Below are 19991 nucleotides of genomic sequence, written 5' to 3'. Positions count from 1 at the left end.
ATTCGCATCGCACCCGGTGCAAACACGCACAGGAGGCATTTTTGCAGCCGCATCAGGATCGGATCGCACAGCGGTTCACACTTGTGCGATCCCATCCTGTGCGAACTGCACGATCGCACTGCGATATGCGATCAAACTGGGGGTGTCGTTAAGATTACATTGACATCCCCAGCGTATCGCATATGGCAGTGTGAACTGCCGGGGTGCGTGTGCGATGCGGGAAAAGGCTGCGAATTCGCAGCCTTCCCGCATCGCAATAGTGTGACCCAAGCCTAACTCTGTAAACTGGTAACCTGTAAAAATGTTTGAATCGTCGCCCATGAAGATTTTTCAGTATTGAAGTTTGGCGCCATTCCACGAGTCTGAGCAGTTTTAAAACGTGACATGTTGGGTATCTATTTACATCATCTTTTACATTCTACCAAAAAAAAAAAGCAATCGGGCTAACTTTACGTGTTTTGTTTTTTTTATACCGTGGCAACCGCCACCATTTGATTCCCTAGAGTCTCCACAAAAAAAAAACATATACTGTAATGTTTAGGGGTTCTGAGTAATTTTCTTTCAAAAAAACTAAGATTTTTACATGTAGGAGAGGTATGCCACGATTGGCTTTGGCTGGAAGTGGTTAATATTAGTGATCGCCCGATATCGTTTTTTCATTGCCGATACTGATACCGATATTTTGGTCATCGCGTATCGGTATCACTCGATATGGGCTGATATTTTCGTACATTTAAAAAAAGATTTTTTTTTTTTTTTTTACTTCGCATGTACTCCTTGTGGAGGGATCTGGGGGTCTAATGGCACTTTTCCACTGCAAGCACTGGCTCGTACCGGGTCGGCTCTACTCGGCCCTGCTTGGCCCGGTTTGCTTTTCCACTGCTGGTACCGCATGGTACGGTGTTGGAACGGTTCGGTACGGTACGGTACGGTTTGCTTTTCCACTAAAGTAGTACTAAGTTAAGTGGGTGGGATAACAACGGGGTGGGTGGGATTCTCTGACCAATCAGTGGCTAGTAGTGACTGCATGCAAAGGATTGTGGGATATGGTACCAGTTTGGTACCTGTTGGAACCACAATCGAGTAGGTACTGTTTTTTCAGAGCTGTACCGTACCGTACCGTTCGGTTCCATGCAGTGGAAAAGCAAACCTATACCGTACCGTACCGAACCGTTCCGACCCTATACCATGCGGTACCAGCAGTGGAAAAGCACAAAAGCGCGCCGAACCGGTACGGTTCCATGCAGTGGAAAAGTGCCATAAAAGACCCCAAACCCCTCCTCTGCACTTAAAAGCATTCAAAACTTCAAGTTTGGCTGTTTTGAATGCTGTCATTTTTTTTAATCTGGCACCAAGTTCCCGGAAGTGATGTCACTCATGACATCACCTCCAGGTTTTTACATGGAGACCCGATCAGAGCCGATTGCGGCTTTGATTGGTTCTTCGGCGGCCGTGCAGGCTGGTTGCCCAGGTCTCCCGGTGGGACGGGAGACCCGGGCGAGCCGCAGAAGGTGGCGTGAGGGGGGGGGATGTCCCCTCCCGCTCCTTGTAATGACAGCCGAGAGGCTTCTCAGCCACATCAGTTGTCATTACAAGACAGCCGACCGTCGGCTATGGACGGCGGTACCGAGGTGATGCCTCTAGCTGCAGACATCACTCCGGTACAGCACTTTCCCGAAATATCAGCAATATCGGTAACCTCAGGGGCCGATTCCGATATATCGGGGAAAGTGCACATCGGCATTGCCAATAATCAGTCGATCCTTAGTTAATATATACATAAATAAACGGTGTATTTTGGATAAAGATAGTTTTTCCCTAATAAATGAGCCACCATTGTTATCGGTAATATTATTATCATCGTAGTTCAAACCCTAACTGACCGAACTTTTTATGCAGCATTTTATTTCTTTTTTTTTTTTAATCTCAGTTCTGCTGATCTCTTGCTGTCTCTGTGCCGCCTCTTCCTGCCTACATGCACCTCTGTAATGGCTGCACGGCATCTCTCAGGTTTCCTGATGGTGACACATGCCTGCACACCTGTCTCTGTGTATTACAGGCTGGTATAGAGAACCCCTCATTTGTAGTCTGTATCAGAAGCCTGTGTGACACAGTGACAACACAGGAGCACATTTGGGAGACGGTGACAGAGCGTTGTCACCCTGTAATAGGAAATGCCTGAACAGGGGACCTTTATGGCACAATCATCGGGTATTATTTTAATGAAAGCTGATGATATTTAAAATGTTGAAATGCTGTTTTATGAAATAACATGAACGTGTTTAGGCTTATAAGATATCTTAGCGGTTGGACTTAGAATATTGTTCAGTATTTTTTTTTTTATTACTTGCAGACTGATTCTGGTTCTTTCTCCGGGTGCTCATGTAAAAACCTTCCTTTAAAATGGGAGCTTGCCAGCTGTTCAACAGTTGCAAAGCTGTTGCCATGAGCAACGCAAATGCCCCCCCCCCCCCCCAGTGCAGAGTAAGAGAAGAGCAGGGATTTTGCTATTGCTTTCTGTAGTCTCCTTCCATCTGTGTATGCGTGTCTCTTCCCTCCCTGTGTCTCTTCCCTCCCCGTGTCTCTTCCCTCCCTGTGTCTCTCTCTCTCTCTCTGTCTCTCTCTCTCTCTCCCTCTTCGTGTGCCCAGGTTGCAGAATACATGATGTTTATTGGGTACAGATATGAGGCCCCTGCAGGGATCTGTAGTGATGGATGAGATGTGACAGTGTCGGGCAGAACACGGCCTGTCCTGCAGAGCGCAGGGGGGCTGCGGCACTCCGCAGAGCAGCAGCTCCCAAGCACAGCGGCTGTCGGATCGAATTAGCGTAGAGAGACAGAAGACGGGGGCAGGAATGGAGCCAGGCACAGGAGTGAGAGGAGTGGAGGGGAGAGGACCCTGCCTTACGCCAGGATTGGAGGGCAGCTGTGCACAGCACTCATAGAATCTTCCTGTATTGGGGATATGGAGCTCCTATGTGGGTGGGGGTTGGGGATACAGAACGTAAAATCGAATCATCTAACAGCTTAACAACACAAAATGAACTTGGAGATTGCCGTATTTATCGGCGTATAACATGCACTTTTCTCTTTCATTCATTGATGGACACAGCTTTTGATCTTCTTAACCATTGGGTTATACTGCCCCCTACAGGAGTAGGACACTAGGCAGAAAAAAAAAGTCTGGCTACGCCCATGGGCAGTCCCAGGAGGTATACTCCCCCTCTCTGCTATAGGTACTCAGTTTTTGTTCTGCCTAGTCAGGAGTGAGGACCTCGTTCCTTGCTGGAATCTCTGGTCCTGGCAAATTTTTTTTTTTACATAGAATTTTTCTACAATCAACTGCCGGACTGGGCGACGGGCAGGATAATCTAGATCCGGTGTTCACCCCAGTCTGGCCAGCGAACGGGCGCAAACCTCAGCTCCGCGCTAGGTCGGCCACGATGTAGCCCCACCAGACGGGGGCTGGTCTGCGAGTTAAACGTCTCACGAGGCCGCATATGACCGGGTCTCTAACTGAGTCGCAGCGTTCCTCCTGGCCGACAGCCCCTCTATTTCGATGGGAAGGAGGTTCTGTCTGGAATGGTGCCCGCCTGGTTCTGGGTATGGTGAGTAACTGCCCTCCCCCTGGAGGATTTTGGGGTGGATAAAGGGCCCTGTCCCTTCCACTGACACCAATGATGGGACACTATTCCTCCCACTGACACCAATGATGGGGCACTATTCTTCCCACTGACACCAATGATGGGACACTATTCCTCCCACTGACACCAATGATGGGGCACTATTCCTCCCACTGACACCAATGATGAGGCACTATTACTCCCACTGATACCAATGATGGGGCACTATTCCTCCCACTGACACCAATGATGGGGCACTATTCCTCCCACTGACACCAATGATGGGGCAATTTTCCTCCCACTGACACCAATGATGGGGCACTATTGATCTTTTATTGAAAAGAATCAAGCAACAAATTTTATACAAAAGTAAAAAACAGAACTATAGTACAATATTCCAACAGAAAACAAAGGAATACACATCCATGTGCAGAATATATATACAATATATACATAATCCACTTCCAACATTCATAGAAAACTATTTACATAAAGCAGCAGAGAGGGCCTAAGAGGCACAACCCATCACCTATGTATGCAGCCATTTATCAAAAACTGAGCATTAAGAAAAAATCTAGGGTGATAAGAGACAGAAAGCCACACCCGGGAAAGAGACTCCTGGCAGTCAGGGAGGCTTGAAACCCCTCCACGCCTTCAGCCAAGCCCTCTGACCCCACTTGTCTCTCTCAAGCGCCCGAATCTTCCCCACCTCATGCAGAATGTCACACACCACCACCTGAACAGGAAGGATTTTACGCCGAAGGGTGACCTGACACCGTGCGTTCCAGGTGTAATAACGGACTACTAAACTAACTAAAAAAAGTGTATCCAAACAAAAGCCCCCACCAGTATTGAATGCTCCGTACACCCACTCAGCATAACCCAGCCTGGAGAGGAAAGGAACACCGAGGGCCCGCCCAACCTGTTTGTATACCTCTATGTTAAAAGGGCAACGAAGCAAAAAATGGTCCATAGTCTCCTCCTCACCTGTACATTCCTCCCGAGGACAACCACGATCCATCCCACTGCGGAATTTCAAATTGCCCCGAACATAGAGCCTCCCGTGGAAGCACAACCAGGCCAGATCCCTGAATTTAAGGGGGACTCTAGCCAAATTAATCAGTCTTAACCCTTCCCTCAAAATTGGGCCTGGGCAATCCCTTAAGGCCAGTGGGTCATGAAAGACTTCGCTCAAGACTCGGCTCATAAGGACTTTCCTCGGAGCGGATCTGAGATCTTCAGCCGACAGTCGCCACTGCCGCAGTAACTTCAGACACGGAGCGACATAGGCTGGGAGCTGACCACGATGACCCCTGAGATTCTTCACTTGGCCACCTTCTTCCCAAAGTCGCAGAAAAGGCCTAAACCAAGATCTAAACATGCCTGCCCATCCAGGAGGTTCCACTGTAAGCATACTACCAATGTTAAATTTGAGAAATAGCAGTGAAAAGAAAAGAACGGGGTTGACCATACCTAAGCCACCCTCCCTCCTGGATAGATAGGTGACATTCCTCTTGATGGGGTTCAGTCTGTTCCCCCACAGCATCTGGAAGAACACACTATAGATCCTAGCATAGAGAGACACTGGCAAGATGCAGACAGGGCTGATATACAAGAAGATCGGTATCAGGTAAGTCTTAATCAGATCAACCCTTTCCCTCAGAGATAACTTCCATCTCTTCCAGTTGACCACCTTAGTATTGGCAACTTCCAGCCTGCCTTCCCAGTTTTTGAGGCCATAATCGCCAGGTCCAAATTCAATGCCTAATATCTTAATATTTTCCTGGGGCACTGGAAAGGTGTCCGGGAGATCAAACCCCTCACCTTCCTTTCCCATCCAAAAAACTTCACTCTTTTCCTGATTGATCTTGGAGCCTGATGCTTCAGAGTACCGTGATGTCAGAGAGACCACCTCCTCCGCTTCATCTGTCCCAGTGACAATCACTGACACATCATCCGCATAGGCAACAACCCTCAAAGGCGGCTCACCCGGGATTCCCACTGGTACCCCACACAACATGCTGCTCTCTAGCCTCCTGATGAAGGGGTCGATTGCAAACACATAGAGCAGGGGACTCAGGGGACAACCCTGGCGCACCCCAGAACCAACCTCAAAGGACTGTCCAACCCAACCATTAACAAGAGGGAAGCTTTCTGCCCCCATATACAAGACTTTTAACCAATCGACAAAACCACCCGGCAGACCGTACTTACTAAAGAGCAACCACAGGTACTCATGGTTGACACGATCGAAAGCCTTTGCCTGATCCAATGCCAGTAAATACTTTCCCCAGCCTGCAGCCCTGCACTGCTCCAAGGCCTCCCGGACAGCTAAAACCGCTGTGAAGGTGCTCCTACCCTGGATCGAACAGTGCTGATGGCGAGAAAGCAAAGACTCTGCTACTGCCGATAGGCGCCAGAAAAGTATCTTCGCCAGCACCTTTCTATCGACATTGAGAAGGCTGATGGGGCGCCAATTCTCAATCATCGAAGGATCTTTACCTTTTGAAAGAAGAATCACAGCTGAGAGTCTCATGGAAGGGGGAAGCACCCCCTCAGCAAGACAACTGTTAAAAATCTCTACCAAATGTGGGGCCAGAATAGACTTAAAGGCTTTGTAAAACTCAGCCGTCAGACCATCCGGTCCAGGTGACTTTTTGATGGCAAGCTGTTCAATTGCCCTCGTCACCTCTTCAACTGTGATCTCTTCTGTCAAATTCATCAAGAGGACATCTCCACAATTTAGACCTGGAGTAGAGTCCAAAAAGCTTTCCATCTTGTCTCGGTCAAGCTCTTTCCTCCCAAGAAGTTCAGCATAAATAGACCTCACGACCTCCAGGATCCCTGACCTGGACTTTGTCAAGGAACCTGTACTATCCTTAAGGCCAACGACCATCTTAACAGCTACACCCTGTTTGCAGTTCTGGTAAGGGTCAGGCGAGTGGTATTTCCCATAGTCCCTCTCCAGAACCAAAGAGGTATGCCGGTCATATTGACACTTCCTGAGGAGGATTTTCACTTCAGAGATTGCCCCAGGATCTCCTCCTCTCGAGACAAGAATATCCGGCTTCCTCCGCAAACGTTGGTAGGTCATGTATCTATTAAACTGTTTTTTATTGGCTAGGCCCCTGAAGAATCCAGCAATCCTCTTTTTGGTCAGCTCCCACCACTCAGTCTTGCTGCTACAAAAGTCCAGGATGGTCACCTGTGCCTGAAAGAATTCCTCAAAGGATTGTCTAACATGTTCTTCCTCAAGGAGAGTCGAATTTAATCTCCAGATGCCTTTGCCCCTCTGAGGGAAGTCTGAAGCATTCAAGACCACAGATAGCATACAGTGATCAGAGAACTCCACTGCCTGCACCACTGGGGGTGAGAAAGCAGAGGCCTCCTTCAAAAAAAACCTATCTATCCTACTCTGACTATTACCTCGATGAAATGTGAACCCTGTGTCATCCGGAAGGTGCTTAATGTGCACATCCACAAGACCAGCATCCCTAACCATACTATTTAAAAAAACGCTATCATATCCCAGCCTGTCATTGAAGTCCTTCCTGTCCTTGGGCCTAGTCACAGTATTAAAGTCACCTCCAAAAACCACTTGGCTTGATCCTTGTAAAAAGGCATTTCCTGTCCCACTTTGTGTGTGGCCCATAAATATTAATTAGGCGCAGGTCCTGCCCTCCCACAAGAACGTCTAAGACCATACATCTCCCAATCTCCACCTCAATAACCCGCCGGACAGTTACCATGCCGGTTTTAAACAACACCGCCACCCCGCCGTAAGGCTCGGCCGCAAGAGACCAGTAAGATGGACCATACCTCCACTCTCTCTTGGCCATATGAATATCTGCCAAGGAGGTGAGCCTAGTCTCCTGCAAAAATAAAATTTCAGCATCTAATTGGCTGAACAAAAAGAAGGCCATAGAACGAGCTCTTACCGACTTAATGCTGGCAACATTTATTGTCACCACTTTTAACGGAGGGGGAACCGCCATTTGGGTTATTGGGTGGATTGCTTCTTAGCTCCCCTCTGCTGCTCATCACCAGAAGCCTCTCTCTTTCTTGAGGCCTCCTCCAATTCCATTTCTGAATCAGAATTTTGCTCAGAAGAAGCTCCAGATGTGGAGATATCCCATGCAGAAGCCCTAGAACGGTTGGGGACAGACACTGGGGCATCCTGTCCCTTTTCCGTCCTCACCGCCTGTCTCTTCCGCCTCACAACCCTCCTTCTCTCCTCCAGGTACTGCAGGTCAGATTCAGAGATGTTTCTTTTTTGAAGTCTTCACAGAAGACTTCTTTACAGAGGAAACCGCAGCACCCTTTTTGGTACCCTCTACCACTCCTGGTGGGGGGGGACCTTCCCTTAAGTCAGACCTAGGAGGGGATGACTCATGGGGCAAGACTGACCCGGGGGGCACAGACTTAGAAGGTTCTGACACAAGAGGAGCGGGTACAGTAGGCTGGGGGGACACAGAGACAGTCACAGAAGGAATACCTACAGACACAGGAGGGTTGGCCACAGAAACTGGGGAGGGATCCTGAACAGGACCTGGGGGGTCAGTCACCGCTGAGGAGGATGGTACACCAGGGGCCTCATCCTCCATCCCGTCCAGCCTCAACAGTTCATCTACTACCTCCTTCTCCATGTTGTGCCAGGCCTCCGGACATCGGCTGTAGGGGTGGCCAAGGCGCAGGCACAGGTTGCACCTTATCGCCTGGGTACAGTCCCTGGCCACATGACCCTGTCCCCGACATACTGAACATATTAAGGCTGAACAGGAGGAGCTAAAATGCCCCTTTTCTCCACAGCGGTGACATAGCTTTGGCTGACCAGGATAAAAAATAGTCATCCTATCCCTCCCTATGAAAGCCGAGGAGGGCAGGTGACGGACAACATTCCCATCCCTGGCCAACCTGACCGTTACTGACCAACCCCCGGTCCAGATGTCACGTTCATCAAGGATTTTTTCTAGCCTTGTCAAAACCTCACCATAGTTCCTTAACCAGACCTCTAGGTCCCGAGCAGGAACACTCTCATTATTGAGGATGATGGTTATTTTTTTAACCGTTGATCTCTGCGAAACAGCAACTGGTGCCAGATCTTCCCATTCGGGTCTTGACCTGCACCGAGCTTCATATCGTTCCCAGAACAGGTCAAGACCCTCCGGCCTGGTGAAGCTGATTGTGTACTCCCGGCTCCCAGCTACGTGTATTAGGGCATAAAGGTCATTCGCCCCAAAGCCCATCTCCAAAATCATATCCACCACCACACGCCGTGCTGGAGAGACTGCACCACCTTCCCATTTAAGTATAACGACATTACGTCTTGGACCCCCAGCAGAAGCCAGAGACCCAAGACCGGAACCAGGGGTGCTCAAAGTGGCAGTTTGTGGTGTAAATCTCTGCCTGGAAGCAGGGTTCCTCATTGGCTGCAGCCCTGGCTTAATAATATTACCAGGAGCAGAGCGTACCACCTGAGCAAAAGAGGGCTTATCAGGGCCAAGACCCCACACCGATGTAACTTTAGCTGGTACATTATTATTATTATCCTTATTATTAACTGCTTGTACTGAGCCAGCAGGATTGTCCATTAAACACACATTAGTAGGATTATTCAGAACAGCTGTGTTGGAAGAAATGTCAGAACAATCAGTATTCACTATCACAGTTTCTGCTGTAGTACCACAGGTGGCCTGATGCTGCAGTATAGAGACAGCAGCTGTGACTGGACAAACAGCCTTTGACTCAGCAAAAGGGGGGTTAACGGGTTGTTCTGGCTCTTGTAGTTCCTTTGCTGCAATGTCATTTTTTAAACGCAATTTTTCCTCAGTGGAAACATCAGCAGCTGAAATATTGCTGGATATGGAATTACCAGCCTGGGTGTCATTGGGCAAAACATCAGTATTAGCCAAGGTGTTAAATGGCACAAAAATAGTTTTATCAGTCACTTGGGACTTGCTAGGCTTTACCTTATCAGGCACATTGTCAGGAAAGTTCTCCTCACCAAACACCAGCTGATCCGCCCGTAATGGAGACTCCACTGCCTGGATCACTGTCAGCATGCCTCCTGAGCCCTGAGAAGGCAACGGGTTGCTTACCTCACCTTGGGGGGTCAGGGGGTCAGAACTGGGGGTCTCCTCGTCCACCTCCATCTTTGCCATCCTTGCAAATCTGCGGTCATTGCAAAACTTTTCCTTAAAGGGCCCCTCTTTACCTTCCATCATGGCCACAATGGTTTCCTGGTGTTGAACCCGGACCTTTGCCAACTGGATTTCCGGATCCATAGATCCACGGTTGCGGCTGTACAAACCTTCACGTTGCTTTCGCAGACGCTTCAACTCCGCTCTCAGTTTGTAGAGCTGGTCTCTCTCCCTATTCAGGACCTTGATCCCGGCCACCACTCGCTCCCGAATGGACTCGGTATACTCATCCTCACCAGGGGCAGAGAGATCCCCAGCCATGGCTTGTCCAGGAGCAGGTATGTCATCCATCTGCCCAGGGGATGGCTGAGAGCTTCCAGCAGGAGAGGCCCTGCTGGCCTGCATGGCCTCCCCAGATAGGGGCCAGCAGAGCTGGGAGAGATTTTACCAGACTCCCCTCTCACAGATCACCTGGAGCAGCTCCAGACACACAGCCAGAGAACCTTCCTGCAGCCACACCCGAAGCTGAATGATGGGAAACTACTCCTCCCACTGACACCAATGATGGGGCACTATTCCTCCCACTGACACCAATGATGGGACACTATTCCTCCCACTGACACCAATGATGGGACACTATTCCTCCCACTGACACCAATGATGGGGCACTATTCCTCCCACTGACACCAATGATGGGGCACTATTCCTCCCACTGACATTAATGATGGGGCACTATTCCTCCCACTGATACCAATGATGGGGCACTATTCCTCCACTGACACCAATGATGGCGTACTATTCCTTCCCTTCCACTGACACCAATGATGGGGCACTATTCCTCCCACTGACACCAATGATGAGGCACTATTACTCCCACTGATACCAATGATGGGGCACTATTCCTCCCACTGACACCAATGATGGGGCACTATTCCTCCCACTCACACCAATGATGGGACACTATTCCTCCCACTGACACCAATGATGGGGCACTATTCCTCCCACTGACACCAATGATGGGGCACTATTCCTCCCACTGACGTCAACAATGGGGCACTCCTATTGACCACAGGCACTTTGTCATTTATTTTTAGTCCCACTGACCACCAAACATTGGACATTGTCTACTCCCACTGATGCCAAAGCATTTTCTATTTCCACTGGCCCTAGTGCACCAGCCCCCCCCCCCCCTAAAGTTTGAAGGACAGTAAATTGGTCCTTTGTTTAGACAGTTTGGAGTAGTGATCGACCAATATCATTTTTTTACCCCCGATACCGATATTTTGGTCATCGGTTATCGGTATCCGCCGATATTTTTTTTTTTTTTTTTAATGTCTACAGGTACTGTGGTGGAGGGATCTGGGAGTCTTAAAGACCCCAAACCCCTCTGTACTTAAGCATTCAAAACGCCAAGTTTGCCTGTTTTGAATGCTGTAAGTTTTTTGAATTTGGCGCCGCCAGTACCCGGAAGTGATGTCATGACATCACTTCTGGGTAGGCGGCGGGGCCGAATTCAAAGAAATGGGTCAGACGGCGGCGGTGCAGGTAGGATTCCCAGGTCTCCGGGTGGGATGGGAGACCCGGGCGAGCCGCGGAAGTTGGGGGGAGGGGGGGGGGAGGGGGGGGGACGTCCCCTCCCCGCTCCTTGGAATGACAGCCGACTGTCGGCTATGGACCCTGGTACCAGGGTGATGCCTCTAGCTGCAGGGATCACCCTGGTACATCACTTTCCCTGAAATATTGGCAATATCGGTAAATAAAAAGTCCATATCGGCACTTGATATATCAGCTTTGCCGATAATCGACCGATCCCTAGTTTGTAGACCCCGTGACTTTGAATATAAATGGACGCTCGCCTTGTGAACATAAACAAATAAATCATCAATTAAAAAAAAGAAAATAATAAAAAAATAGAAGTTCAAAATCTCAAATGTTTGAAATCACGACTTCACACATACAGAGGCGGGATCAAATAAGAATAAATGGAACCCTATAAGTACTGATTATTGTAATACAAACGTGTGTTGAAAAATATTACCAATAAATAAAAATAGAATTCTAATCAAATCCATACATTTTATGTGTTGCCAAATCACCGCCTCCATAGGAAGTTGAGAGAAAAATGGGTAAATAAATTCTTCAACACCCCAAAAAATGCTCCACCACGTGCCAACAAACTCCGCCCAATACTGAGCAATGAGGCCGACCAGCAGCCAACATTCCCTCATAACCGGAATCCAGGGAGCCATCATCCGGGCTTCTCCTAATACTCATCACCAATTCTCACATTTCTCCCAACTACCTATAGGCATGGAGATTTCCCAACACTCACAGTGCATCCGGAAATATTCACAGCGCTTCACTTCTTCCACATTTTATATTACAGCCTTATTCCAAAGGATTAAATTCATTATTTTCCTCAAAATTCTACAAACCCCTCCCCCATAATGACAACGTGAGAGAAGTTTGTTTTGAAATCTTTGCAAATTTATTAAAAATAAAAAAGGAAAAAAACTCCCATGTACATAAGTATTCACACCCTTAGCCATGACACTCAGAATTGAGCTCAGGTGCCTCCTGTTTCCACTGATCATCCTTGAGATGTTTCTACAGCTTGATTGGACTCCACCTGTGGTGAATTCAGTTGATTGGACATGATTTGGAAAGGCACACACCTGTCTATATAAGGTCCCACAGGTTGGGTCAAAATTACCATTTTTGGGGGCGTGGCCTGGAGCGGCATGGAGTAGGACGTGAGTGAGAGCAGCTCCGCCGGCGTATACTCCTTACCTCACAATATCCTGCACCCCGAGATCCTTTCTGCCTCCCCGACATCACCGATCGCCCTCTGGACCGTCCGCAGCATGTCGCCGCCCAAAAAAACGGCGGACGCGGCCGCCAAGCTGGACAAATACCGCCGCACAGAGAAGGATTCTCAGTCCCAAGATGGCGCCCAGGCGGGAGCGGAGGCGAGCGCGGCGGGAGCCGACACTGCAAAGGTACTAGAGGCTATTTCATTGTGCCAGGCTTCCTTGACCTCACGGATTGAGGAGGTGAAGATTGATATCTCCCTGGTCCGCCAAGATCTCCAGGCAGTGCGGGAGAGGGTGTCTGAGGCAGAGCAGAGGATAAGCACCGTGGAGGATTCCCTGCCCCCCCTGCAAAATGCTTCTGATCGCCTCCAGCTACAGGTCACCCAGCTCCTGCTCAAGCAAGATGATATAGAAAATAGGCTGCGGAGGTGTAATATCAGGCTTATAGGATTGCCTGAGGGGGCAGAAGGAGCTCACCCGTCAGACTTTTTAGAAAAACTCCTGATTGACACGTATGGCCGTGAAGCCTTCTCTGCTACTTTTGTGGTGGAGAGGGCCCACCGCCTGTCTGGTAGACCACCGCCGCAAGGAGCACCCCCCCGCACCTTCATAGCTAAACTCCTGAATTTCCGGGACAGGGATGCTGTGCTCCGTCTCAGCAGGGAGAAGGGCAATATCCCCTTTGGGAATGGAAGACTGGCGATATTCCCTGACTTTTCGGCGGAGGTTCAGAAAAAACGGAAAACATTTATTGAAGCAAAACGTAGGCTCCGCATAAAGAACATCAAGTACGCCATGCTGTTTCCTGCCCGCCTCCGTGTGGAGGGAGACGATAGAGTGCACTTCTTTGACGATCCAGAAGCTGCTATATCCTGGCTGGAGCATCTTGAGGCTCGAGGTTGATTGTGCCTCATGCCTCTTCCCCCCTTCTTTTGTGGCGGAATCTCCCCGGATCTGTTGGACTCCTTCCTTGTTCCCCTTTCACTCGTTCTGGATTGCTGTCTTCGCTTACCCCCCCGGGCCCTCTGGCTCCTGGCCTGGAGCTGCGGTCGTGTCGGAGGGTGTTTGGAACTATTTGGAACTGCTTTGGTTCACGGACTGGGAGGCCCATGACCCTCTTTTATCCCTTTGATTCACCTAGCCGGACGCAAGTACTATTTTTTGTTGCTCTCCTAGTTCATCTACACCCGGCATGGACACTCCCATCCGTACAAGCCGGTGGAGCATCTGGAGTCTCTCACTGTTTGTCCTATATGCATGTCTTGCTACCCAGCGAAGTTTCGCTCTCCATGTTCGCCTATGTTAGGCGCTTTCCCCAACCTCCCCTCTGTCACGGCACCGGGTGGCAGGGGTGGTATTTCCACTACACCGGTGCACCACTGTGCCCCTTGCTTCTACTGGAATATCTTGTTGCTCCTCCTTTTTTTTTCTTTTGTTTTTTCTTTTCTTTTTTTTCTTTTCTTTATTTTCCTGTTGGTGGGCCCCTTTTTCGGGTCGCGCCAGGTGATTGATTGGGTTGGGAACTTGAAAGCCCGCACCAGTTGGGGTAGGTGCAGGGCAGGGAGGGTGGGTGAGTTGTCTTTATTGTTGATGTATGTTATGTTGTATTTTTTCTCGAGCACTATGCAACGCATTATATTACCTGCATTGTATGTTTCTTTAAAGCTGGGTGTAATTTTGACCTCTCTTACTGCTGCTTTGTGGTTTCCAGATATGGTACTGTCGGGTGGTGGATTGAGTCGAACGGAATCCCCGGAGCTCCTGCAAGCTGTCCCATTAGCCCCATCCTATGGCGCACCTTAAATTCCTCACCTGGAACGTCCGGGGCATGAGAGATAAACTTAAACGGTCGGCGGTGTTTGACATCCTAAAACGCCTCAGGGCCGATATTATAGTTCTGCTCGAGACCCATCTTGATGGTGCTCTCCACAGGGCGCTGAAGCGCCCGTGGATAGGCTGGACGTTCCAATCCCTGTTCACTTCCCACTCCCGTGGGGTGGCGATTTTGGTCGCCAAATCAGTGCATTTTGAGCTCCGGGGGTCCTCAGTAGACCCACTGGGAAGATATGTGTTTTTGGATGTACTGCTACATGGTGAACCCTATTTGCTGCAGGCCTTCTATGTACCCCCACCTTTTGCGGCCACTATATTACTGGAGGGTCTGGACTTCATGATGTTGCACCCCCGTACACCAGCAATCTGGCTTGGGGATTTTAACAACACCATGAACCCCGGTCTAGACAGGTTGCACACCTCCGGGTCTGCTCAGCCACAGCCCACGACCACCAGATTTGCCCGCCTTATGGCAGAATTTAATTTGCTGGATACCTGGAGGGTTCGGTATCCCTCCCTCAGGGCATACTCCTGCTTCTCCGCAGCTCATAACTCTATGTCCCGTATAGATTTCATTTTTATTTCCCCCTTTTTGCTCCCCAGACTTTTGGACGCAGGCTTTTCGCCCCGTAGTCTCTCCGACCATAGCCCCTATTGGGTCACGCTTAAGATTCAGTGTGAACGAGTTCGGCCGGCGTGGCGGCTGAACCCGTTTTGGCTCTCCCTCATCCCTGAGGGGACGGACCTGGCCGCCGTGTGGCAACAATTTTTTGCTGAAAATGGTGGTTCGGCCTCACCCTTGGTGGTCTGGGAGACCTTCAAGCTTCATGCTCGGTCGACCCTGACGACCACTATCAATGCCATTAAATCAGACTCTGCCCGGGCTTACGCTGAAGCCACCGGGGCCCTGACAGTCGCGGAGGCGGCGTTCGCAGCGGACCCGACTCCGGCTGGAGCGGATCAATTAAAGCTTTTGACTAGAGTAGTGGAACAACTGGATTTTGAGAAGGCTCGCAGGTCCCTTTTTTTCCAGAAACAAAAGCTATATGAGCATGGCGAACGCGCGGGCAAGCTTTTAGCATATCTGGTTCATAGTAATGACAGACCTCCAGTGGTAATCACCCTACACTCCCCCCATGGTCCCCCCATTTCTGACCCTGGGAGGGTGGCAAGCTGCTTCCGGGACTTCTTCCGAGACCTGTACACCTCCACTGCCCCGGTTGATGACTCACCAATCCTACCGTTCCTGTCCCCAGACGTTCTCCCCCAACTGACGGCTGACCAGCTGACTCTCTTGGAGGCCCCGCTGACACAGGATGAGATCCTAGAGGCTATGGCCAAGTTTCCTAGGTCTAAGGCACCGGGTATGGATGGCCTGCCTATAGAGTTTTACTCCACTTACTCCGATGTACTGGTGCCACACTTACTGACTATGTTTGAACATGCCTTTGAAACTTCCACACTGCCTCCTTCCCTACGGGAAGCGTTAATTGTGCTTATCCCCAAGCCGGGTAAGGACCCTCACCAGCCTGCCTCCTACCGCCCGATCTCTCTACTTCAGGTAGATGTCAAGATACTGGCCAAGGTCCTTTCGATCAGACTTAACAAAGTCATTTTGTCTTTAGTCCATGCCGACCAGTCGGGTTTTATGCCGGGCAGGAACACCTCCTTCAACCTGAGGCGCCTGTTCATGAACCTTCAGGCCACTCATGATAATGCTGGCTCTAGAGTCGTGGTGTCCTTGGACACGGCAAAGGCCTTTGATTCGGTTGAATGGGGCTTCCTGTGGCGGTGCTTGGAGGGATATGGCTTTGGCCCAAATTTCATCCGTTGGGTTCATGTTCTATATCAGGCTCCGATGGCTAAGGTTTCGGCCAATGGGTGCACGTCGGCTGGATTCCCCCTCACCAGGGGTACCCGGCAGGGTTGCCCCCTCTCTCCCCTTCTATACGCGTTGGTGGCCGAGCCGCTGGCGATTGCGATACGGTCACACCCTGACATACATGGACTTAGAGTGGGCGCCCTGGAGGAAAAAATCGGTATGTATGCCGATGATACACTGCTATACCTGGCCGACCCGGGCACCTCCCTCTCCGTCGCTCTTACCCTTATTGAACAATTTGGTCGTTACTCTGGGTTAAAAATTAACTGGGACAAATCTCAAATCTTGCCTATCGACGATATATCCCCTTTACCCATTGACCCGCTCTTTCCACTTCAGGTTGTGCCCCGTATTAAATATCTGGGGATCCTCGTGACCAACTCCTCGGGCGATTACATACGCGATAACTTACAACCCCTCTTTGCATTGTTGAAATCCAAGACCCAGACGTGGGCGCGCCTTCCTCTGGGGGTGCGTGGCCGAGTCAACCTCGTCAAAATGGTGCTACTCCCCAAACTATTGTACATCTTATGGCAGTCTCCGATATACCTCCCCCTTAAGTTTTTCCTGCAGATCGATTCTATCCTCAAGCCTTTTATATGGGGCTCTAGTAGACACAAATTGGCCTGGAGGAAACTTAAGAATCCCACTGACTTGGGTGGCCTCGCCCTTCCTGATTTCAATTTGTACTACTTGGCCTCGCAATTGTCCCACTTTTTCCACCTTCACAACTCCGATAGGGAGAGGTTTTTGGCTCTCCTCACTCCTACCTGGGCCCATGCATCTGCGGATCCCCTGTCACTGGTTCTGATGGGCATGCGGGGCGCCGCGTCCCGAGGGGACCGCACTTCCATGCTGTTCCAGTACAGGCGTGTCTGGGACGTGGTGTCCGCTAAATTAGACGTTCCCCGGCTTCATGCACACACGCCTCTCTGGCATAATACTAGCCTCCCCGAGCTTGCCTCTGTCCCGGATGCACATGTTTGGGTCCAGTATGGTATCAGCTATCTTGCTCATATAATCACTAATGGCACCCTTACGCCCTTTGACGCCCTGAAAAGCCAGTATGACCTTCCCAACTATATGTTCTTCAGATATCTGCAGATTAGGCACGCTTTCTCTGCTCAATTCCCCCGACCTATGCCCGACCTGTCCCCGATCTCGGTGTTGGAAGTAGTGATGGGATCGGAGTCTAAACAACTCATTTCTCATATGTATAATGCCCTTCTGTTACCAGCTTCTACAGTCTTGGCCTACGCTGTTAAAACTAAATGGGAGGGAGATGTTGGGACCATGGACGATGAGGAGTGGGAAGACGCCCTCGACAGTTGTCAACTGGTCTCTCCAAAACTTTCGGATCGCCTAACCCAATTGTTCATCCTACACCGGGCCTACTTGACGCCAATAATGACGGCTAAGTACCGTAGTGAGGTGTCCGGGCAGTGCCCTGTGTGTCGGCAGGAACAGGGCACCTTTTACCACCTCATCTGGCAATGCCCGGAGATCCAGGGCTTCTGGGGACAGGTGGTTAGATTTCTTCACGACACCATGGGTTCCCCTCTAACGCTGGCCCCGAAATTTTGCTTATTAGGGATACCCCCTGATGTCAGTATAGATAAATACACCACTCTGTTTTTACATGAAACGTTGTTTCTCGCCAGAAAATGCATTGCCAGTCGTTGGATGAGAGACACTCCTCCTTCACTCCGGGACTGGCTCCGAGAGGTCAATACGACCCTGCCCTATAAAAAATTGATATATACCCACAGGGGCTGCTCATCCAAATACAATAAGGTCTGGGACAGATGGGTTCGGGCTCCGGAGACGTGTATATAGACCACACAATGTTGGTGTGTGGTTTCTCCCTCATACTGTGTGCGGTGTTTGGGCTGTTGCTGGTCGTGGTCTTTGTAGACTGCCACCCGGGTTTGTTTTCTGCCCTTGCTGTGTCTGGCAGCTCTTCTATCACAATGTCTGATTGTTATACCTGCTTATTCTCTGTTTATTGTGCTCACCCAGCTGTATTCTCATTGCATTCTCCATATGAACGGTTGTATTCTTTGTTCTATTTTTGCATGTAATTTTCTTGCATTTTTTTTTTTGCAATAAAGACCTTGTTAATTAAAAAAAAAGGTCCCACAGGTAACAGTGTATGTCAGAGCACAAACCAAGCCATGAAGTCCAAGGAATTGTCTGCAGACCTCGGAGACAGGATTGTATGGAGGCACAGATCAGGGGGGAAGGGTACAGAAACATTTCTGCAGCATTGAAGGTCCCAATGAGCACAGTGGCCTCCATCATCTGTAAATGGAAGAAGTTTGGATCCACCAGGACTCTTCCTAGAGCGGGCCGCCTGGCCAAACTGAGGGATCGGGGGAGGGGGGGCCTTAGTCAGGGAGGTGACCAAGAACCCGATGGTCTCTCTGACAGAGCTCCTGCGTTTCTCTGTGGAGAGAGGAGAACCTTCCAGAAGAACAACCATCCCTGCAGCCCTCCACCAATCAGGCCTGTATGGGAGTGGCCAGACGGAAGCCACTCCTCAGTAAAAGTCACATGACAGCCCGCCTGGAGTTTCCCAAAAGGCACCTGAAGGACTCTCAGACCATGAGAAACAAAATTCTCTGCTCTGATGAAACAAAGATTGAACTCTTTGGCCTGAATGGCAAGCGTCATGTCTGGAGGAAACCAGGCACCGCTCATCACCTGGCCAATACCATCCCTACTGTGAAGCATGGTGGTGGCAGCATCATGCTGTGGGGATGTTTTTCAGCGGCAGGAACTGGGAGACTAGTCAGGATGGAGGGAAAGATGAATGCAGCAATGTACAGAGACATCCTTGATGAAAACCTTCTCCAGAGCGCTCTGGACCTCAGACTGGGGCGAAGGTTCATCTTCCAACAGGACAACGACCCTAAGCACACAGCCAAGATAACAAAGGAGTGGCGATGGGACAACTCTGTGAATGTCCTTGAGTGGCCCAGCCAGAGCCCAGACTTGAACCCGATTGAACATCTCTGGAGAGATCTGAAAATGGCTGTTCACCGACCCTCCCCCATCCAACCTGATGGAGCTTGAGAGGTCCTGCAAAGAAGAATGGGAGAAACTGCCCAAAAATAGGAGTGCCAAGCTTGTAACATCATACTCAGAAATACTAGAGGCTGGAATTGGTGCCAAAGGAGCTTCACCAAAGTATTGAGCAAAGGGTGTGAATACTTATGTACATGGGATTTATTCATTTTTTTATTTTTTTATTTTTAATAAATTTGCAAAGATTTCAGACAAACTTCTCTCACGTTGTCATTATGGGGGATTGTTTGTAGAATTTTGAGGAAAATAATGAATTGAATCCATTTTGGAATAAAGCTGTAACATAAAATGTGGAAGAATTGAAGCTCTGTGAATACTTTCCCAATGCACTGTATAACAAGTAAACGGGAAGCCCAAATAGAGAACCACAAAACATAGTTCCGTGTAATAAAAAGAAGATGGGTTTCCCAGTCCTGGTGCAACCCAATACAAAGCAAAAGCTAAAATTAGAAAGAGAGACTTGAGGGGGGGGGGGTAAAGGACCCCAAGGATAAGAAGGGGGGGTAGAGGACCCCAAGGATAAGAAGGGGGGGTGAAGGACTCCAAGCATAAGAGGGGGGGTAGAGGACCCCAAGGATAAGAAGGGGGGGTAGAGGACCCCAAGGATAAGAAGG

At 49.7% G+C, this 19991-nt stretch overlaps 1 protein-coding gene across 1 annotated transcript in view; it reads left to right on the top strand.

Annotated features, from left to right (window-relative positions):
- The window catches only part of VPS9D1 (VPS9 domain containing 1), a 92773-nt gene that overhangs the window by 57428 nt on the left and 15354 nt on the right, over positions 1–19991 (top strand). The window lies entirely within an intron of this gene.

Source organism: Pelophylax lessonae (genome assembly GCF_965119305.1).
Source record: "Pelophylax lessonae genome assembly, chromosome: 10".
Taxonomy (NCBI): Eukaryota; Metazoa; Chordata; class Amphibia; order Anura; family Ranidae; genus Pelophylax; species Pelophylax lessonae.
The sequence above is the reverse complement of the archived record's forward strand: the minus strand, read 5'-3'. Positions and strand labels throughout refer to the sequence as shown.